Source organism: Mauremys mutica, chromosome 8, assembly GCF_020497125.1.
Source record: "Mauremys mutica isolate MM-2020 ecotype Southern chromosome 8, ASM2049712v1, whole genome shotgun sequence".
NCBI lineage: Eukaryota > Metazoa > Chordata > Testudines > Geoemydidae > Mauremys > Mauremys mutica.
The window spans coordinates 46,764,531-46,784,458 of NC_059079.1; positions in this window are offsets into that span (position 1 = coordinate 46,764,531).

Genomic DNA, 19,928 nt, shown 5'->3' on the forward strand with positions numbered 1-19,928 from the left:
GGGAGGGGAGGGGGGGGAAAGCTGTTTTGATAATATTGAGTAGATAGTAAAGAATAATAGAAAAAACAATGGGCACAGGTTATCTTCCATGCTCTGGTGCTTTCAAGTAGGGAAAGTTAACTGCTGTGCACAGCAGTGAGTGGAGTATTCATGCAGTGAGCAGCTGTCTACCTTGGAATAACGTGTGTTTAAAAATACCTTATGCTCCAGGTAATTTTGGCTTTACAGTCCAATAAGCTTCAGCTGCTCTCAAGGACAAAGCTCAAGATATCAAGCTGTCTAGAGAGCTATTTACTGGTTTGTTTTAGACAGAGCCTGAATGTCCAAAACAAATTAAAATTCAAAACTTTAGTATAGTAAATACAGAAGGGTTAGGAGTACAGTTGTGTTTCATGTAACTAGGGAATACAACATATGGGCCCAATCCTGAGAGAAGGCAGAGGGAGTGGAGGGTGCTCAATGGTTTACAGATGTGCTCAAGCACCTCAGCCTGAAACCAACAAATTGTAGCCCACTTTTTAATGAAGGTAAATGGGCCAGAGCCTCAGCTCAATTCTGGCTCCTTTACACTGCTCTTACAGTGCAAGGTTACCTTGTAAGCCATTAGAAACCACCAGCTGTGATTTCACTAGCATAAAGGAATCTCCAGTTTGTGTAGGAATAGCATTGTCCTCTCCACCTAGAATATGTACCAGAGTTATGGCAGAGGGATGAGAAACCAGAGCACCACTCTTCTCCTGTTCTCCTCCACTGCAGAAGAGCCCATTGGAGGATGCTACACCCAGGCAAATTTTAGATTACAGCCTTAAAGCTGTTCTAACATGAATTAGGAGACAAACTGTTTACCAGCGAGTCCCAGGATTATGGGGATGAAGGAAGAAGTGGCATAAAGTCACCGTTTTCCCTTCCCCTCTTTGGTATTTTATTTGTATCCCTGGCATTTAGGCAGTAGAGCATCCTTGCTCCCACAGAGCTTGATGAAGCTGATGGGATGACTCATTCTGCCAAATTTAGAAGCCTGTCAAAACCACCAGGTTCTAGATTTAGAACAAAATTAGAAAGGAAAAAAAAGAAGAAAAGCAAACCTAAGAGCGTATTAAGTGATGTAAATTGGCCAACTATAGACTTCTCAGGAGCTATGCTGAATTACATTGCTTAAGGATCTGGCTCATATTTTAAATTATATTATCCTCATAAAATTATGGATAATTATGAGAATAAGTGTTTTGTGACGCTTAAAACAATGGGTTCTGCCATTGTTGATTTCTGCATACATATTTATATAGAGTAACTGCTGGATTTCTTTTTTAATGTTCTGTCAAGTATTTCCCTAAAAAATAGATGTTGGGGGCTTCACTTTTAACCCATTTTCCCCACCCTTCCATAAACATATTTGTTATGGGAACTCCCACTGCCCATCCTCATTTTTCTCTCCTAAAGTAAACAGAGTAATGCTCATCTAAATCAACTGAGTAGTCCTTAGGGTGACCAGATACCAAGTGTCAAAAATTGGGATGGGGTAGTGGGTAGTAGATGCCTACATAAGACAAAGACCCAAGTATCTCTGAAATTGGGACATCTGGTCATCCTCGCAGTAGGGACAAGTTCATACAGACATAAGCAGCTACAGCCCCCCCTGACTTCAATGGAGTGGCATCAATGACCACTGGGGCTGAATTAGATCCAACAAGACTATTCACTAAGGTCCTGATCCAACACCCATTGAAATCAATAGAAAAAGATGGACATCAGTAGACCCTACAGAAAGCCAAGTAGAATTCTGTCCAGTATTCAAGATAATAGTGAATACATATGGGGTGAAATCCTAGCACCATGGAAGTCAGTGGTAAACCCCGACCACCACCACTGATATCAATGGCATCCGGATTTTATCCAGAGTGTTTTAGGGTATGTCTACATGGCATAAAAAAAAAAAAAAACCACCACTTTGCACCAGTGAGTCTCAGAGCTGGGTTTAGAGACTGGAGCTCACATTACAGTGCAGCAAAATAAAGCCAACCTAAGGTTATACCATGTAGACATAACCTTAGGGGTTCAGACCTGAGTCCTTGAGTATGTGAGTGCTAGATGAGCAGTCTTTACTCACATGAGTATTGAAACTAACTGTACTACACATGAGTAAGAACTCCCCATATGTATAAAGTTTTGCAGAGATGATGCACTGTTGGGCACTCAAGTCTTTTTAAAATCTCAATCCCTTTTAAAATTCCATAATCACTGAGCAAGCAGTAGACTTCATTTCTCTCTTCCTTTAAAGAACATATCTCCAGTTGATTAAGGATAATGTTTATGGCATTGCAGTATACCAAGCAATAAACTTATTTTTAGTTGACCACATGCAAAAGAGGGGTGAAAGATTACTTGCATAAAAATTTACTGGTGTTTGTAAATTATGGTTTCAACTTATTTTGGAGCACCCATGAATTAAATATATTGTTTTATTGATACTGAATATTCCACAGGTTCATCCATTTTAGGTTGTCTTTATATTGAATTATATATATATACACACATGTCAAAATAATGGGAAAATATTACTTTTTCTTTTAAAAAATACTTTTTTTATTGTGTTATGAATGTAACCATTTACTAAAGTTTTAAAATACTGGCAAAAATGCAAGTGTGGTACAGCTACAACTGATTTTACAAGAACAACTTTCATAGTTCAATCACCCTCCCCCCCCATTGTCATTTCATGTGTATTTTTATGATGTATGGTCGTGTACCACTTTAGGTGATAGACAATGGATATTTCTTATAAAAATACCTTGGAACCTAAGCTGAAACCTGAATACAGATGAAATATTAACCAAACAATTCGTTTAGTACAAAATATATTATAGATCACAATAATGAGTTGTGAATATAAATCTGATATGACAACATGATTGACAACCACAGACTGTGTTAAAAATGCTGTGATGAAGCTTCAACCCAAGGGTAATTTAAACTTTCATCTCACTGAAAATATATTAACATCTATCTCACCTTCAATTGCCTATACATAAGGACAGATGTTACATTCATACAGGTGTTTTGGGGATGCTTTTTAAAATATTACCAATACATGGCCAAAAAAGCATGTCATTTTCTGCTTTAAGCTTGATATTGTAATTTGAGAAGAAAGGAATAATGGTTGCTGCATTGGGAGCCCAAAAATTAATAAGGAGAAAGCCCATAAATGTTGTAAGAAGAGAACAGCAGACTGTAAGTACAAAGAGTGACAGAAAGGAACATAAAAGGCTTGATGATATAGGACACAATGGCTAATGTAATTCATATCCTACTCAAAAAGTGTGTGCCATCCTTTTATATAATCTGTATTAAAAGTTTTTCATCAAGTTTTCATAATGTATTTTCTTATTCCAAGATACAGAAACCACACACAGTATGATTTCCAGATAGAGGAGAAAAACATAACAGTGCATTCCCTTGTCCCATTTTCCTTTTCCAAGAAACACACCATTTTTCATTCTTGAAGTGAATTTCTTTATTCAATTTCAAGAGACAGGCATATAAGTAGAAAGTACAATCCTTTCTTTCATATTTGTCAGTGTAGGCACTACTCTTGATAGTATCTTGAATATGGCCAGTTTTGAATAGTACTGAATGCCCTGTACTCCCACCTCTTTGTTTTGCTAGCTGGAAGAAAAGGGGCATTTCCCCTTTAAAGACTTCCTTACAATGAGTGGCAAGAAGGGAGAAAGTTTACAGGGATGGACAGGAGGGGCAGGAAGCAGTTGAGGCCAGGTTAAGAGACAGTCAGTGCCCTGCCTTTCCTTCTGACTAGAAGAGAGAGATTGTTGAGGGGGGTAAGGGTGGGAATGGGAAATCAGTGGAATTTCACATGTCAGGAGTCCAGGATTGGGACTTAAAGTTGAAACATCACCATATTTCAGAACATTAAGATCTTTTAAGTTTCTAAATATCTGAAAAATATCATTAGTATATAATTTCAAGGCATAAAAAGATCTATTAAGACTAATATAATGGGAGGATGTATTAAAATCCACTAACACTGCAGGAAAGCTCATGAATTCAAAATAATACCATTATTAAGGTGCCATAGAGCCTATCTCTCCTCTGATATAAAAAAGCAGGAAAGACTGCTTCAGGAAAAAGGGAAGGAAAAAACAAACTTAAGAGAACTGAGGGGTCTTTTGTTTCTGTTTTTTAAATCTGAATAATTGAAGATGTTGAAAAATCATGGAGAAATAGGAATGTTAAAAATAAAAGTTGTGGAAAACAAACCTAACTACTGATTTCAAACAAAAACCAAAACCACTCCCTGATGCAGGTAATTACTATCCAATAAGTATATTTTTATCCCTAGTTAAATAGAATAATCCTTAGGTATACTGCTCTTTGGCAACTACATCTGCATCACTGCACTGAGCAATTTATTAGCAGAAATATATTGGAGGTAAAATTCAAATTTGTATTACAGTAGCACCTAGAGTTCCCTGACTGGGGCTTCATTATGATAAGCACTATATAAACATGCAATAAAGACACATGAAAGTCTTGGCAAAATGAAGGCCTAGGTTAATGACAGCAGGAAACAAGTAGATGAGCCAAACAACTGGGTTGGGAATAGCATTGAAGAGAGAGCAGGAACTAAAATATATATATAATTAAGCAAGAGACAATTAAGGGAATGAAAATAGTGTACATATGTTTGATAGGTGAATTCTAGAGCTTGGGCCACATTAATATTTTCTGCTCACTTAGTTGTATAACTTGTATAAACTTGCACAAATTCAAGATATACCTTTTAGAGTCTGGGCAGTCATTCATGGAGGAATTTTCAAAAGCACTGACCATTAGATTAACCTTTTTCCCATTAAAAGCAATAGTAAACAATTGACTTTGGGAGCAGAGTGGGGTCAACTCTGAGTGCTTTTGAAAAATCTTACCTAGAGGTCACATACTGAAAAAGATACAAATGATCACAAACACACACAGAATTTATATACTAAAATACTTCATGAACTTTGGGGATATCAAAACTTCCTCAGTGCACTGTGTGAACTCTTATTTTTCCAACAATAGAGGTCAGTTTACTATTTGACTTCTTTCAGAATGAGGAAATGCCAGAACAGTGTCATTCCACAAAATAAACTGTTTTGGAAATATACTACACAAAAGAAAAAATAAGAGGCTATTAAATCAATTTTCTATTTCGACACTCTTTTTGTAACTCAAAACATGTCGAGATTATTTTCTAAATTTCCTTTGGGACTAAGATCTAACCACAATTGATTTCTTTTAGAAGCATTGAAAAATATATCAATCTGCTAAATATTGGGTGAATACAGTTCAGACCTCTAATGAACTACAGCAACCTTCACATTCATATTTATTGCTTACATTAGCAGTTTTAGCTGTATTCAACCAACAGCTGAAAAATATTCACTAGGGTTGTCTGAAAGTTTATCTATGTTTACTTTTGACTAAACAAGATGTTTAGATGGCACAATTTCTAAGTGTTCTTATTTATGTCAAAATCCTCAGTCTTAATTCACGGAAGATTCCCATTAACTGCAGGTGCTTTGCTTTATGCAGTTACACCAGGACAAACATGGAGTGGTACTCACTGAACCTGATTCAGATGTGTAACTCCTGGTGCCACATGAACACAGTTATTGGTATCTTCATATGTATAGACAGATAATTACACTGTCACAACAGAAACTATATTCTCCTGTGCTGAAGCTCATGCTAATCTTGCTCTTATTCAGGTATAATATATATACTACCTTGCTAGAGTTTAAAACCTTTTATATTCAGCAATATTTAACATTTCCATGGGGAGGGGCAAACTTGATAGAAATAGCTGTGCTCTGCAATGTGTTTTTTTTTTTAATCTCACTGAATAGGTTCATAGAGTGGTGCTGATACAAATCAACTCATCTACAGCCTTTTTTGCAACTGGCCTTTCAAACTGTAATTTACAGATGTTTTATTAAGGAGACTTAGTCCTTCATTCAGCTATAAAACTGCACCAGCAAGCCGTGCACAAATTTGATTACGTCTTGTTAATTTTTTATTACTTTCTGGAAGCAATAGATTTAACCCTTATGGATAACAGCTCAGTCTTAAAACACACTGAAAAAATTAGCTGAAAGCATCTCATTCTACAAAAATGCTAATTAAATATAATAGTGAAATTAAAACAATCAGCAAAAAATACCTTTTTTAAAGCAATTTCACTACATGCAATAAGACTCCCCAGATCTTTTAAAAAATAAAACGGACAAGTTGCGTCTCTCCTCAGTGCGGGTACACAATGCAATGAGCCTTCTCTTTCTTCTAATTCTGAAATAACTCCCTTGAGCACACATCCCTCAACAGAGCGATGGGAAGGGAAAGGGAGGTAGTGTTATAATGGACACATCTTCTATCTCTGTGAAATGAGTGGATGTGCTGCAACAGGTGGCACTCCAAAGAGATGTGCAATATGTGTACACACACACGACACCCTACACTAGATGGAGCTGGTGGAGAGATAATCCAAAAGTCCTAGGCATCATGCAAACAAGCACGGAGAGACTCTTTCTACCCCAACCAGCTTACAACCAAAAAGAAACAAACTAAACCAAACACCCAAACCACAACACCAATAGATAAAGGGACAGGGACAGGAAGTCTACAAAGTTATTTTTCTCCCTCTTTCTCGTTTGAGGGGGAGAATAGGGTTTGGGGCAATAGCAGTTGGGGTAACAGGATCAAGGCAAGAGAGGAAGGAGAAGGGGGCAGACAGAGAAAAGCATCGAGGAAATGGCTGGTGTGTATGGCAGTAAAAAGACCATAAAGGAAAGCCAAACAATCAGTCAGCAGAAAATAAGAGAATTCAGTCTGTTAATATCATTGGCATCTGGGGGCTATGAAGGTATCACCTGGTGCCCCTAGAGTGGGGAGTTGTCTCTGAGTAACCCCCCACCCCACTGGAATCCAGAAAAGACCACAGCACCTCTTGACACAGACTTCCACACATGGATCATTCTTCCCTTTAAACCTGTTAGTTTCCTATCAGACCTACTCCTTCCAATCTCTCTCATGATTATGCTGTATGAACAGTAATGTACCAAATGCTGGTAGAACCCAAGCTTATTGCGACTATGTGTATAAATGCAGGATTATATGGAGGATGATACTGGTTGTTTCATAGATGAGTTCTTGGTAAGGGACACAGCCACACACAAAATTGACATCACCAGTATCTAATAGCCTTGGAGCAAGTTGATTAAAGTTTTCTTCCTTTCCCCTTCTTCTGAACTCATTTCATGCTCTCTGGTAAATTAAAGCTAGTGATAAATGGGGATTAGAGTGCTAATGATATTTAGAAATGTGTAGAGACTTAGAAGTGCCACTGTAACAATACTCTCTGCTTAGGCCTGTTTGAAGTTCAAGATAATCACATTCTCCCAATTAAAGACAAAAACAAAACAAAACAAAAACATAAAAAGGAACCTCCGTCCTTGAAAACTCACCCTGACACAGACATCCAACATACCAAAACGTTCATCCAAAAGCTTCTCTGAATAAAACAATCTTATAGTGGGATCTGAATATGACCAAGCTTTGGCTCTGACTGAAGTCAGGGGAGTTTATATCAAAAGTAGAGGCTTTTAACTCAGGTTCTCAGAGAATGGCCTATCATCAATCATGGAAAGACAACTTCCAGCTGCTGACAGCTGGGATGCTACATCACACTGTATCTGTTGTGATGAGGCATACTACTAACCAATTTCTGGGCTCAAGCAGGTTAAGAAAAAGTCACAAGAATCAAACAAAATACGTATTTATCTGTGTAGCATGTCGACAGTGCAATCAATGATAATGCAAGTGGCCATGTATAAACTACTCTTTGAGGTAGGAGATCATTCAGATTCCATTCCAGCAGTATTCTGCTCCCCATCATCCTGATTGGAGACAGTCAACTGAGACAAAAATATAATTTAATGCTTTAATTGTTTCTGTGTTGTTCTTTAGGGAGTAAACTTACTTGTTTATTTAAAATTTATGGAAGATGACTTGACCATACTGAAACTGAACACATTTACTTACTCCACACCCATTCCAAAATCAAGTACTTCCACAAATAGGTCTATAAACCCTGGGTTTTTTTCTGCTGACATTTTCATATATTGCTGTTGTACAGCAGATGGCTGAAGAATCTAATCAAGAGATTTTGTACAAATCAACAAAAATCTTTGTCTAAGCTCTGTAATTATTACCAAAAAAAAAACAAACCCATAGAACCATATGTCCCCTCCCTGTATCCTGTGTAATGGTCTGATGTGTGATGCTTGCACATCATTTTGTCAACTTGCACCATGCTACCGTAAATTCTTCACTGTGTCAGCAACGCTGTACTTAGTAATGCTCTAGGCAAGACTGCATAAATATAAGAGCCAGGAAGCAGGAATGTGAACCACACACTCCATTGTCCGATGGTAGTGTTGAACAATTCCTTATTATTTTACTCCCATCTATACTCTTCCATTCCACATTCCCACCACCCTTAGGCCAGACCATGCTCCTCTCTCTGACCCACCCAGCGAAGTAATATCAGTAGGTCAGGTGGTCTCAGTTATGAATAGCATTACAAGAGGAGGATAGAGATGTTGTATGAGTTCTCTTCTCATGGACAGTTGTGAAGTGGTTTTTCTATAGAAATTTAGGATGAAATCCTGGGCCCACTAATACAACTTTCATTAACTTTACTGGGGCCAGAATTTCTCCCTGAAGCCAAACTTTCCACCTGGGGAAAATTTGTCTATCAAGCTAAGGTACCTCAGGATCCTATATTTTCACTTTTCGTTTTCCAATATGTATATGAGGCCATTGGGAGGGCTAATAAGGAGGTAAGGGTTGCCTTTCCCCCACCAATATGCTGACGACACCCAACTTTGTGTCTCTGTCTTGTCCAACTTGGACCATAATGTGATATGTTCCTGGGTATGAATTATGGGTGAAAAGTTTTTCTGCAGTTTTGTAGTTTTACTGTATGCTTGCTGAGATAAATGGTTGAATTCCATTGGTTGCTTAAGGCTGCGGGAATTCTTTTATTTGTATATTAGTGTTAAAGCTGGTGAGTAATTATTATAAGTTGAGTTATTGGCAGGGCTCGCAGATGTTTTGTGGGGGTATTATTTTTTTTTCATGTCAAAGCTAAATAAATAAGTAAAATTTAGTGGTTAAGCCTCTTATAGCAACGGAGACCTGATTCGGTGATGCACGCAGCAAGCAGCATAGACAGGAAGTGAGTGAAGGTGGGGGTGGAAGAGATGAGATATTCACCTGTCATCTTTGTGCCTCCTGGATTCTGAGCCCTGCTGAGGATAAGCAGGCCCAGGGGCCAACACCCGTGGCCTCTATAGCTTGGTAGGCAGTGGATAAAACACGGTGAATGCAGCACTTTAGGTCCACACTAGCCTGGATAATAAATATGCATAGATTATTTTCTTTTATTTTAGTTATGAAAGCTTTGTGATTTATCCTTAGAAAAGAAGGGGAATTTAAATTGCTTTTTGCATAACTAAGGCTCATTGAAATTAGATCAAATCCTTACATTTTGCTTGCGTGCTGTGATTCTCCAAGTTTTGCCTGCTGTGACAATCAAATTTCTGCTTTTAGCTTAAAACCAAATCTAATCGAGTCATAGCTGATTTTTTTCTCCTCCATGCCACCAAGTGCCTGAAGAAGTAAACATGTTCACTTATGAAAGTTAAGCAATCTCACCTTCAGTATCAAACATACAGAAATTTGGGGAAGCATTTAAGAAAAAAATCCCCTATGATAAACCTGCTTTCAAACAAACAGTTGCTATGAGCTTTACAAAGAACTGGCAAGAATGGGCCCCTCTTAATAGTGATGAAGACATTTTGTTTTGTAACCAGCTTTCTCTCTAACCACAAAGCTAACAGAATAGTTCTCTGCCCTAACACTTTTAAAATTAATGCAATGGGTCTGGGGTTGATGAGGGTGAGGAAGAAGAAAGATCAAGCATTTGATATTTAGCTAAAAGAAGTTTTTTTTTCCTACCATCAGAGTCCAAATGAAGTTAATCAAAAGAGTTCTTTGTAGCCAGGGTTTTCTTTTCTGCTAAGATGGATCTGGTTCCTTTATCAGTCCACCTCATAAGTAAGATGATCAAGAGCTCATTACATGTCCTTTCTTCACATTACTTTTCCTACCCTGTGGAGAATAACAAACATTCCAGCTGAGCTCAATCATATTTCTTTCATGTCTGGGCTCCCTGGCACTCCTTGTAAAGAGGACAGAGATTGGTGGTTTTCTCTCTACTCAGGGGGAGCATTAACCATTTCCTTTGCCACCCAGTGGCAGTCTATTACAAAAGGCATTCTCACCCCCATTGCTAAGCTAGTGTGAACCTGTTTTCATCAGGCTAATTGTACAGATCTTATTTCAGATGTGTGAGGTGGCAGCTGCAGGACATGCAAAATCTAAATCCATTACCATCAGAAAGAAAAATCTAGTCCAGGTATTACCAATGATTATCAAAAGGTGAACAGGGGTAAATAATAGTGTCAGAGAAGTGCCAATCATTCTCTCTGTTTGGAGAGTTTGAACGAACAGAATGACAGAATTTCTGTACTCACCTGGACCAAGTTCAGCACTCACCCCATGAAAAAGGCCAAAGGTGCACTGGGTGTCAGTGTAGAACTTAGCCCCATGTTGTAAGACCTACCTTTTTTTTTTTTCCCATGGGAAATCTTATTCCATATGTTTCCCTGGATATCTTTTTACTGTACTGCAGACATCTAAGAGATGTCTACGCATGCTAAACCAGTGTGCTGTATACAAACGAACAGATCCTGCAGTTGCTCTACACATAGAAGACTACACTGTGCCCAGTGCTACATGGTGAGCAAGGGGGGAAAGAGTGACATAAAAACCTTCACCATCTTGGAGACATGTACAGGACCTGGGTAATGTGTCAGTCCTTACACTCAGGAGACAACAGGACCCCAAGTCAGCCACTGTTCCTGAAGCGGGGATGGATAAGGCAAGACCATGGAAGCAACCACGTACAAAATGCATTATACCTGCCTCATATACTATACCTACAAGAGTTGCAGATGTGGCACTGAACCTCTGAATTACCTAATGTGGCCAAAGATTCAATGACATCAAGGACATTTAAGCATGTAATACACAATACTTCAACTCCCTCCCTTTCTTCAAATGTCTCTTTAATACTCACTTCCACCATGATGCCTACAAAACATTTGATAACTAGTGATGAATACTTATTATGCCAATTATAAATTAAAAAACATCTTCCTTTTATCTTGTGCTCCCCCAATCTGTTTAGACCCATCTGTTGTCTTTTGTCATATACCTAGACTACAAGGTTTCTGGAGGCAGGGGCCATCTTTTCATTATGTGTACACATTGCCTTGCAATTCTCAACTGGGGCCTCTAGGTGCTACTGCAATAATAAATAAATATTACAGCACTGGGCCCAAAATCACCATCTCATAAAAAATTAACAACCTAATCCTACAAAGTGCTGAGCAGTTCTTGGAGAAAATGCTCAATGCCCTCGCTTTCCATTGTCTTTGGTCAATGAACTTGTCTGAAATTTGCATCTATATTAACAGAAATGTGTAGAAGAGAAAAAAAGACAAAACCCCATCCTTTAAAAATATTATTGATTATACATATATGGATCTCATCATGTCTATTTAGGATTTAGGCAAGCAGGAGTTGAAGAGCAATGTTTTACATTCTTTTCAACATTAATCGTCTATGTTCAGCAAAATTGTGTCAGAAATATCAAAAAATAAACAGATCTTAGACCTGGTCTTAAATCCAGGAAAAGAAAATAAGACCATAGGGTTCCCTTTAGTGATATAGATGCCACTAACAGTGATAAATGAAAGTTGCTATGGGTTTATGCATTTCTTGAGTAGGCCGTATCATGAATTTGCATCTGTCAAAAATGTAATGATGAAATGTGATAGAATATGAAAATGACAGTTTACTGGAGAGTTTGTGCACTTGAAACAAGGTGGGGTTTCTATAACTTTGGATCAATATCATGGATTAAGTACAGGTATATCTTATGTGAAATGAAGTCAAGCCTTTCCATTTAATACAATGGGATTTGCATTAGAGCCACTCTAACCAGTTTGATAAGTTTTTATGGAATTGTTTCTGTTGTCACGCATTTACCATCTCTAAAGTTGACCTCAGAGTATTGGATATTAACAGGAAGTGACTTAACTGGAGCAAACACCCTAGTTTTGTAAATTATTCTTATATGTACCCTATTGTAGAACACTATCTTGCTGCAACCCCTTTTTTTTTTGGCCATACTGGACATTCTACTTCTGTCATGATGGGAAACAAGCAATCTCCTTTTATACTGCCGTGCTGCCACATCATCTCATCAGCCAAACAAAATTGTCAGGTTGATTTAACCAGGAATGAGAATAACAGAAATGAGTTTTTCCCCACATCTGTGCAAAACCTGCACTGTATCTGCACAGTTCCTATGGATCACTCCCAGACAATTAGATGCAGAAAGCATTTGGGCACTACCATTCGCAGCAGATCTCTTTTTCAGCATTGATTGCATTCACCAATGGGAAACGAACACAGTGCTTGGATTATTTGTGAAGTCAAATCCTCAGTAATGTTTGTTGACTAAGGCCATGGCTACACTTGCAAATTTGCAGCGCTGCAGCAGGGTGTGAAAACACACCCTCTCCAGCGCTGCAAATTGCGGCGCTGCAAAGCGCCAGTGTGGTCAAAGCCCCAGCGCTGGGAGCGTGGCTCCCAGCGCTGTACGTTATTCCCCACAGGGAGGTGGAGTACGGACAGCGCTGGGAGAGCTCTCTCCCAGCGCTGGTGCTTTGACTACACTTAGCGCTTCAAAGCGCTGCCGTGGCAGCGCTTTGAAGTGCAAGTGTAGCCATAGCCTAACAGTAGAATGACATCATGAACAGCAGCCATCCCACAGCACTTACTCATCTCTGCCTCACCATGCCCCTCCCCAGCCCCCAATCCTCATGCAGATGTATGCTGGACATACAGAAGGGCTTCCATGTACTGAGATAAAGTAGGCAGGATGCCACTTAACCATCTCTCCCCCACTTATGTATATATTGTCAGTATTTGCACACATTTCATCCTGGTCTCTTGAAACGAAGAAAACAAATGGGATGATTTGAGTCCACAGAATAAATTATGGTTGCTTATCAGTGCAAAGTGATCTATCTAGTTTCCTGTTTGACTCATGAGGCTGATGACAGGGACAGGTCAAGTGCAATGAACCTTTAGTTACCAGCTTGTCTATTGTCACTACATTAGTCTTCATAACCTATAGAAATTGTGGCTGAGATTTTCAAAGGAGAGTATGGAAATTAAGGCATCCAAATACACTGACGTTCAATAGATGCTAGACAACTAATTCTCCTGGGGCCTTTTGAAAATCCTAGCTTATGAGCTGAAACAAGCAGGTAAATGATCAGGGCGGGGGAAGGGAGACATATTTTATTCACAGTAGGAATGACAACAGGGAGAGTTACCATCAGAGGTTGCATACACAATAGACATTAGCTAAATAGAATCAGCCCACACAGTTCAGCTGTGCACCGAGTGGCCATTTCAAAGAATTTTTGTCATTGGCAATTGACTGATTTTTTTGTCCCATGTCTGGTAGAGAAAGAGCCCATTTTCACTCTATAGGAATGACAGAAGATCAATAAAGCCACAAGACTTGGGATTGTATATTATGTTCCTTCAGAACGAGAAATATTGATAACCTGTATGAGAGGTTAGGTGTATTGTTAGATGTTGTAAAATATTACAAATATCACAGAACCTACACTAACTTTGTTATTTACATTGAAAAATGGAGCGAAGTTAGATTAATTTCATAACAAAATAAGTTGTAGAAACTTTTAGACAGATTTTTAGTCACCTAATGGATTAAAATGAATAGGAAATGGGAATACAAATACTTTAGGCAGTTTAAGAAATAAAGCTGATATGTTTTTACACTAAAATCAATAACATTGCTACAATAAACCAGTGATGAATTTACTCCTTTTACTACATCCAGCATGAAAGTTTACCATGATAAAACAGTCTTATTCAGTCATACCGAACTGAAAACTTGAAAGATCAAAGGGGAAAAAGTCCCTCCCACCCCCTCCCCACACTAAACTCCCTAGAGTAAATTTTCAAAGAATTATTGACATGTTAGAGCAGTCAGATTAGCACAGCCTGTTGATAGTGTCCAAAGCCACTCCTGTGGATCTAAAAGTGAACTTTTACTGGTGGCACCTAAGAATGGAAGCATTTGTGGGTATCTAAACACAAACAGCTAAACCTGGGGTTAGGATATGAGCAATGATCAGATACTAGGCATTTGTAAGTGACATTCAGTGTCAAAACTTTGATGAGTAAACTTCTGAGACCAGTGACTAACAAGCTAATAAGTTACCCAACTATCCCTCCAGCACACAATATATATTTTTTAAATTATTTAAAATAATTAAATTAAAGGGACTGGATAATTGTTATAGTCAGTAACAGTTGTAGATATATACAGTTCTATGAACAGCTCTTTAGATGGAGGTTAATGAATCACATGCTTCTGGGATTCAGCTAATCAAAGGCATCAGGAAGGAAGCATTGCACAATTGGTAGATGAAGTACAGGTCTTTTCCCCCTTCTTTCTTTAGAGCACTAGGCATATCTATTGGAAACAGAGTAATAGACTTCATGTACCATTGATCTGTATTATAAATGATAGAACAATTAGAGGGAGCTGGCACCTGTGAGGGAAGGATACAGGACCTCTCAGTGCATGTGTTGGCTCATACTAGAACTGAACCAAACTCCAAATCTCCCATCATGAATCTCTTCAGGCCTGAAGACAAGTTTCTGAAATAGTGCAAATGGATTTTCCTTCTGTAGACTTGCATGATGGAAGTGTCAGAAACCACTCTATGAACAATCTGTTTCTGCATGGCACACTCTCTCTCTCTCTCTCTCTCTCATGTGGATATTTACATGAAGAAACATCAGGTTGCTTCTGAGCCCTGTGTTATAGCTGCCCACTTCTACTTTATGCATCACTTATCCCATGTAGTAGCTGTGTGATGTTCATCTCTGGACATGCTTGCTTACACAGACAATTTTCCATTCACACAGTTCTTGATATAATGCAACAGGTGCATGTTTGAACATGCACAGGGCAACATTTAAAACAATCGAAGCCAGTCAATTAATTGAATTATCAAAAGCTATAGCCCTTGTGATTAATACAAATATGGCTCCAATCAATGAAAAAAATACATTAGAAGTATTGAAGAAAGAGGCTTGAATGAAATGGAGTAGTTCTTTTACAAAAGTGATCTGTTCATGAGCGATGTATTGAGGCTTCATAGTGTTCAGGTTTTAGAAAATGACTGAAACCAGTTATGAAAGAATATTTAATTTAATATTATCTATAGGAAAAAAAATATTAGAAACTACATGAAATGGTTGAAGAGAACATCTGGAAAGGCAAAATTTGATAAAGGATAGCACATGTGATTTTAGGAAAGCCTAAATCTAGTTTAAAATGTGTTTGTTGAAACTAAGGTTTTATTTGCTTCACAAGGTATTCCAAGACATTAAGTGAAAATAACATTACTTGAATTTTCTGAAAGCACAATAGTGTTGATTAATGACTTCCTTTCAAAGTCCTTGAAAGAAAAGGAAAATTTTCCGACAAAGCAAAACTTGGAAACAATGACATTGGAATAGAGATGGGTCACATCTCTTCTGACTGTTTGTCATACACTTACTTGTAAAAATAGTAGTTTATCTAAAGATTCCTTTAATTCAACAATGTACTCAACTTTTGGGTTTGATCCTAGTCCCTGTAAGATCAATGGGGTTTTTGCCAGTGACCTCAAAGGGAGCAGGAGAGGGTTCTTTGTTTAACATGATTATATTATAGCAATACTATTTGTTGTTATATTTCCTAGGCACTTTGAGCATAACACGATTTTCTATAAACTTCTGAAGTTTTCATGGCCTATCATTTCTGCTTCATCACTTGCTAACATGCAAAGGAACACCAAAGAGAAGAATTCTGTGTTGAGTATAGAAGAGTGGAAATGATTAAGAGAGATATCAAATTAGGTATGCTCTCAAACCGCACTTTATGTAGTCATTTACACCAGTGCAAAGTGAGTGTAAAATGCGACCAAATCAGAAGGGTAAAAGTGTAAGGTGAGTACACAAAGTGCAGGGCAATGGAAAATCAGGCCCCAAGTTTCCCAAATCACCAGATGAGTCTTGAATAACCTATGAGAGCAGCATGTGTAAGTATATTAGTTTTGCCAGTTAATCTTGGTATTTCCTACTTTTAGGGCCTGATTCAGCAAAGCAGTTAATTCTTAAGAATATATTTTGCTTAAGTGCTGCCTAGATTTAGATTTATAATTGTGTTTCTTTTCGCAATCCCACAAAACCACATTATATTCTGGTGCTTCTATATTTCCTGCAGAATTGACATTTTTGTTGTGTTCCTCCTTAATGCTCCGAATTCTACTCTGAGGGCCAAATTCTGACCCACACATACCACTGAAAATACAGATGGTTTAACTGAGTACAGATTTTGGCCTTAGGCCTTGGGGACTGATTCAGTTAATTTACACAAGTAAAAATGAAGTGTTAAGCATAACTCTATGAAAGTCAATAGTTACACCAGTGTAAAACTTGGTGAGAAATCAGAATAAAGGCTAATAATTAGGACCACATTAGATGTATATGAGTAGTAGGATATGATGAGCCTAACTAACCTCCATATAGTATGCTGTGTCTGACAGTATGATATGCTTTATGGATGGTACTAAACACCATGCAGCCTGATTTTAGTATTCTAACATATACCAGTGTATATCAGGAGCAACTCAGTTGAAGTCAAGGGAGTTATGCTAGCATAAAACATATGCTAGCATATGGATCAGAACTGGATCCATTTTTGTACATGACAGTAGAAAGTGGGATGGAGGGGAAGGGGGGGTGAAGAGTCCAAACTATATGAGCACTGTACAAACATTTTGTTTGAAGAATTTACTAAAATCCAGACATAACCAGCTCCTAACTTGAGGACAATTGCCTCGGTATTCTTGGCTTTTCTTATGTTTTAGTTCCTGAAATGATTTCTCCCCCCTCCCACCTCAGAAAAGTATTTTAATCTTATCCTCATAGAAATATGTCAGTCAAGTACAATTCTAATTTTTCCACTTTGTCTATGGAGCCTCAAAATTCCATTTGAATTTAAAATGGGAGTACAGAAAGCTGCTTTAACTTTTAATTACAATATATAATTGTGAAGTAATGGCAAAACAATAATCCATAGCAAAACAGAAAAGCATGCAATTAAAATAAGATAATCTCTGCTTTCCTATGAATTACCACTAAGCCTTTTCTAAAAAAGGACCCAGCTTCAAACTGCTGCAATGCTGTAAAATACTGACTTGATAAGGGCACCAAAATTTGATTTATCCCATATCCCAGGGCCTACAAATATATGGAAAACACACACACACACACGGTCTTGGACATTTTAGATGCTTTACCCAGCTCTCAGATATGTGGGTGACAGGCATGTATCTTGGGAAATAAACTAGTGCAACTGTGTTTAAAATTTTCTTCATGTAGCTGGGGCTTACTTTTACAAGGTACATCCAGTTGCACATGTGCTATAGCCATCCAGGAATCATTAGATCACATATACCAGCTTTCCAGATTCATGGATAATTTTGGAGAATGCATCAATAAGGCTTCAAGGTTGTTTTACATAACCTAGTAGATACAGAAAGACTTTAGAAGCTAAAGAATGAGGAATCTCAGTTACTGCAAACTCATAAGAGCAGATCCTGCCCTTGGTTAGAGCCATTTTACACTGATCCAAGCAAAACACTGCTCAAAACCTGGTGGATCCAGGGGTGACGGGTTGGATCACAGAACCCGCCGCTGGGAGCTACCAACTGATATGCCAAGACTACCTCTGCTCCTGTTTTCCCTGCCAGCTCAGGACTCCAGCGCCCTGTCTTGCTGAGCCAGACAATCCCGTCTGCTCCAACAAAGACCCAGGGTCTGAATTACTTGCCCCAAAACTGCAGGTTTGCCTGAAAGCAGCTAACAGAAGTGTGCTTGTCTTTAACACCCAGATGCCCAGCTCCCACTGGGGTCTAAACCCAAATAAATCCGTTTTACCCTATATAAAGCTTATGCAGGGTAAACTCATAAATTGTTTGCCCTCTATAACACTGATAGATATGCACAGTTGTTTGCTCCCCCAGGTATTAATATATACTCTGAGTTAATTAATAAGTAAAAAGTGATTTTATTAAATACAGAAAGTAGGATTTAAGTGGTTCCAAGTAGTAACAGACAGAACAAAGTAAGTTACCAAGCAAAATAAAATAAAATGCGCAAATCTATGTCTAATCAAACTGAATACAGATAATCTCACCAGTTTCAGAATGCTCCCTTTTACAGACTAATCTCCTTTTAGCCTGGGTCCAGCAATCACTCACACCCCTTGCAGTCTCTGTCCCTCGTTCCAGTTTCTTTCAGTATCCTGGGGGCGGGGTGGAGAGGTTCTCTCTTTAGCCATCTGAAGACAACATGGAGGGGTCTCCCAAGGGTTTAAATAGACATTCTCTTCTGGGTAGACACCCCTCCCTCCCCCTGTGTAGAATCCAGTCACAAAATGGAGATTTGGAATCACATGGGCAAGTCACATGCCCATGCATGACTTAGGACTTGCAGGTAGCAGCCATTACCCACATGCTACCTTGAACGCCCTCAGGTAGACTTCTTATGTGGATTGGAGTCTTCCAAGCTCTTTTGTCTGTTAAGTGCTTCCTGACTGAGCACTTAACTTGCACATTCCTTTCCCAAGAAGTGACCAAGGGCTTGGCTACACTTACAAGTTGCAGCGCTGGTGGAGGCTTTCCAGCGCTGCAATTACACCCCGTCCACACTTGCAGGGCACAACCAGCGCTGCAACTCCCTGGTTGCAGCGCTGGCTGAAAACCCGTCAGGGTTGGGGTATAAGGAGTGCAGCGCTGGTGATCCAGCACTACTCAGCAGGTGTGGACACTCACCAGCGCTTTAATTGTCCTCCAGGTAATAAGGAGTTATCCCAGAATTCCTGTTCAGCCACTCTGCTCATCAGTTTGCACTCTACTGCTCTTGCCTCAGGTGACCCACCCTTTAAATGCCCCGGGAATTTTAAAAATCTCCTTCCTGTTTGCTGCAGCCAGGTGTGTGTGGAGTGCAATCAGTTAATCTTTACAGGTGACCATGCCTCCACGCGGCAAACGAGCCCCAGCATGGAGCACTGGCGAATTGCAGGACCTCATTAGTGTTTGGGAGGAGGAAGCTGTGCAGTCCCAGCTGCGCTCCAGCCGTAGGAATTACGATATCTTTGAGCAGGTATCAAGGTCCATGCTGGATAGGGGCCATGATCGGGACGCACTACAATGCAGGGTGAAAGTTAAAGAGCTGCGGAGTGCCTATTACAAAGCCCGCGAGGGTAATCGCCGATCCGGAGCTGCCCCCATGACCTGCCGTTTTTACAGGGAGATGGACACGATACTTGGGGGTGACCCCACTGCCAATCCCAGGACCACGATGGACACTTCTGAGCCGGATGGGGGACAGGAGGAGGAGGCGGAGGTGGAGGCGGAGGCGGGGGGGGGGAGGAATACGCGAGTGACACCCCAGAAGACACCCCAGAGTCCCTTGAGGCATGCAGCCAGGAGCTCTTCTCAAGCCAGGAGGAAAGTACCCAATCGCAGCAGCCAGCAGTTGCAGAAGGACAAGCAGAGCAGCGGGTTACCGGTAAGCGGCTT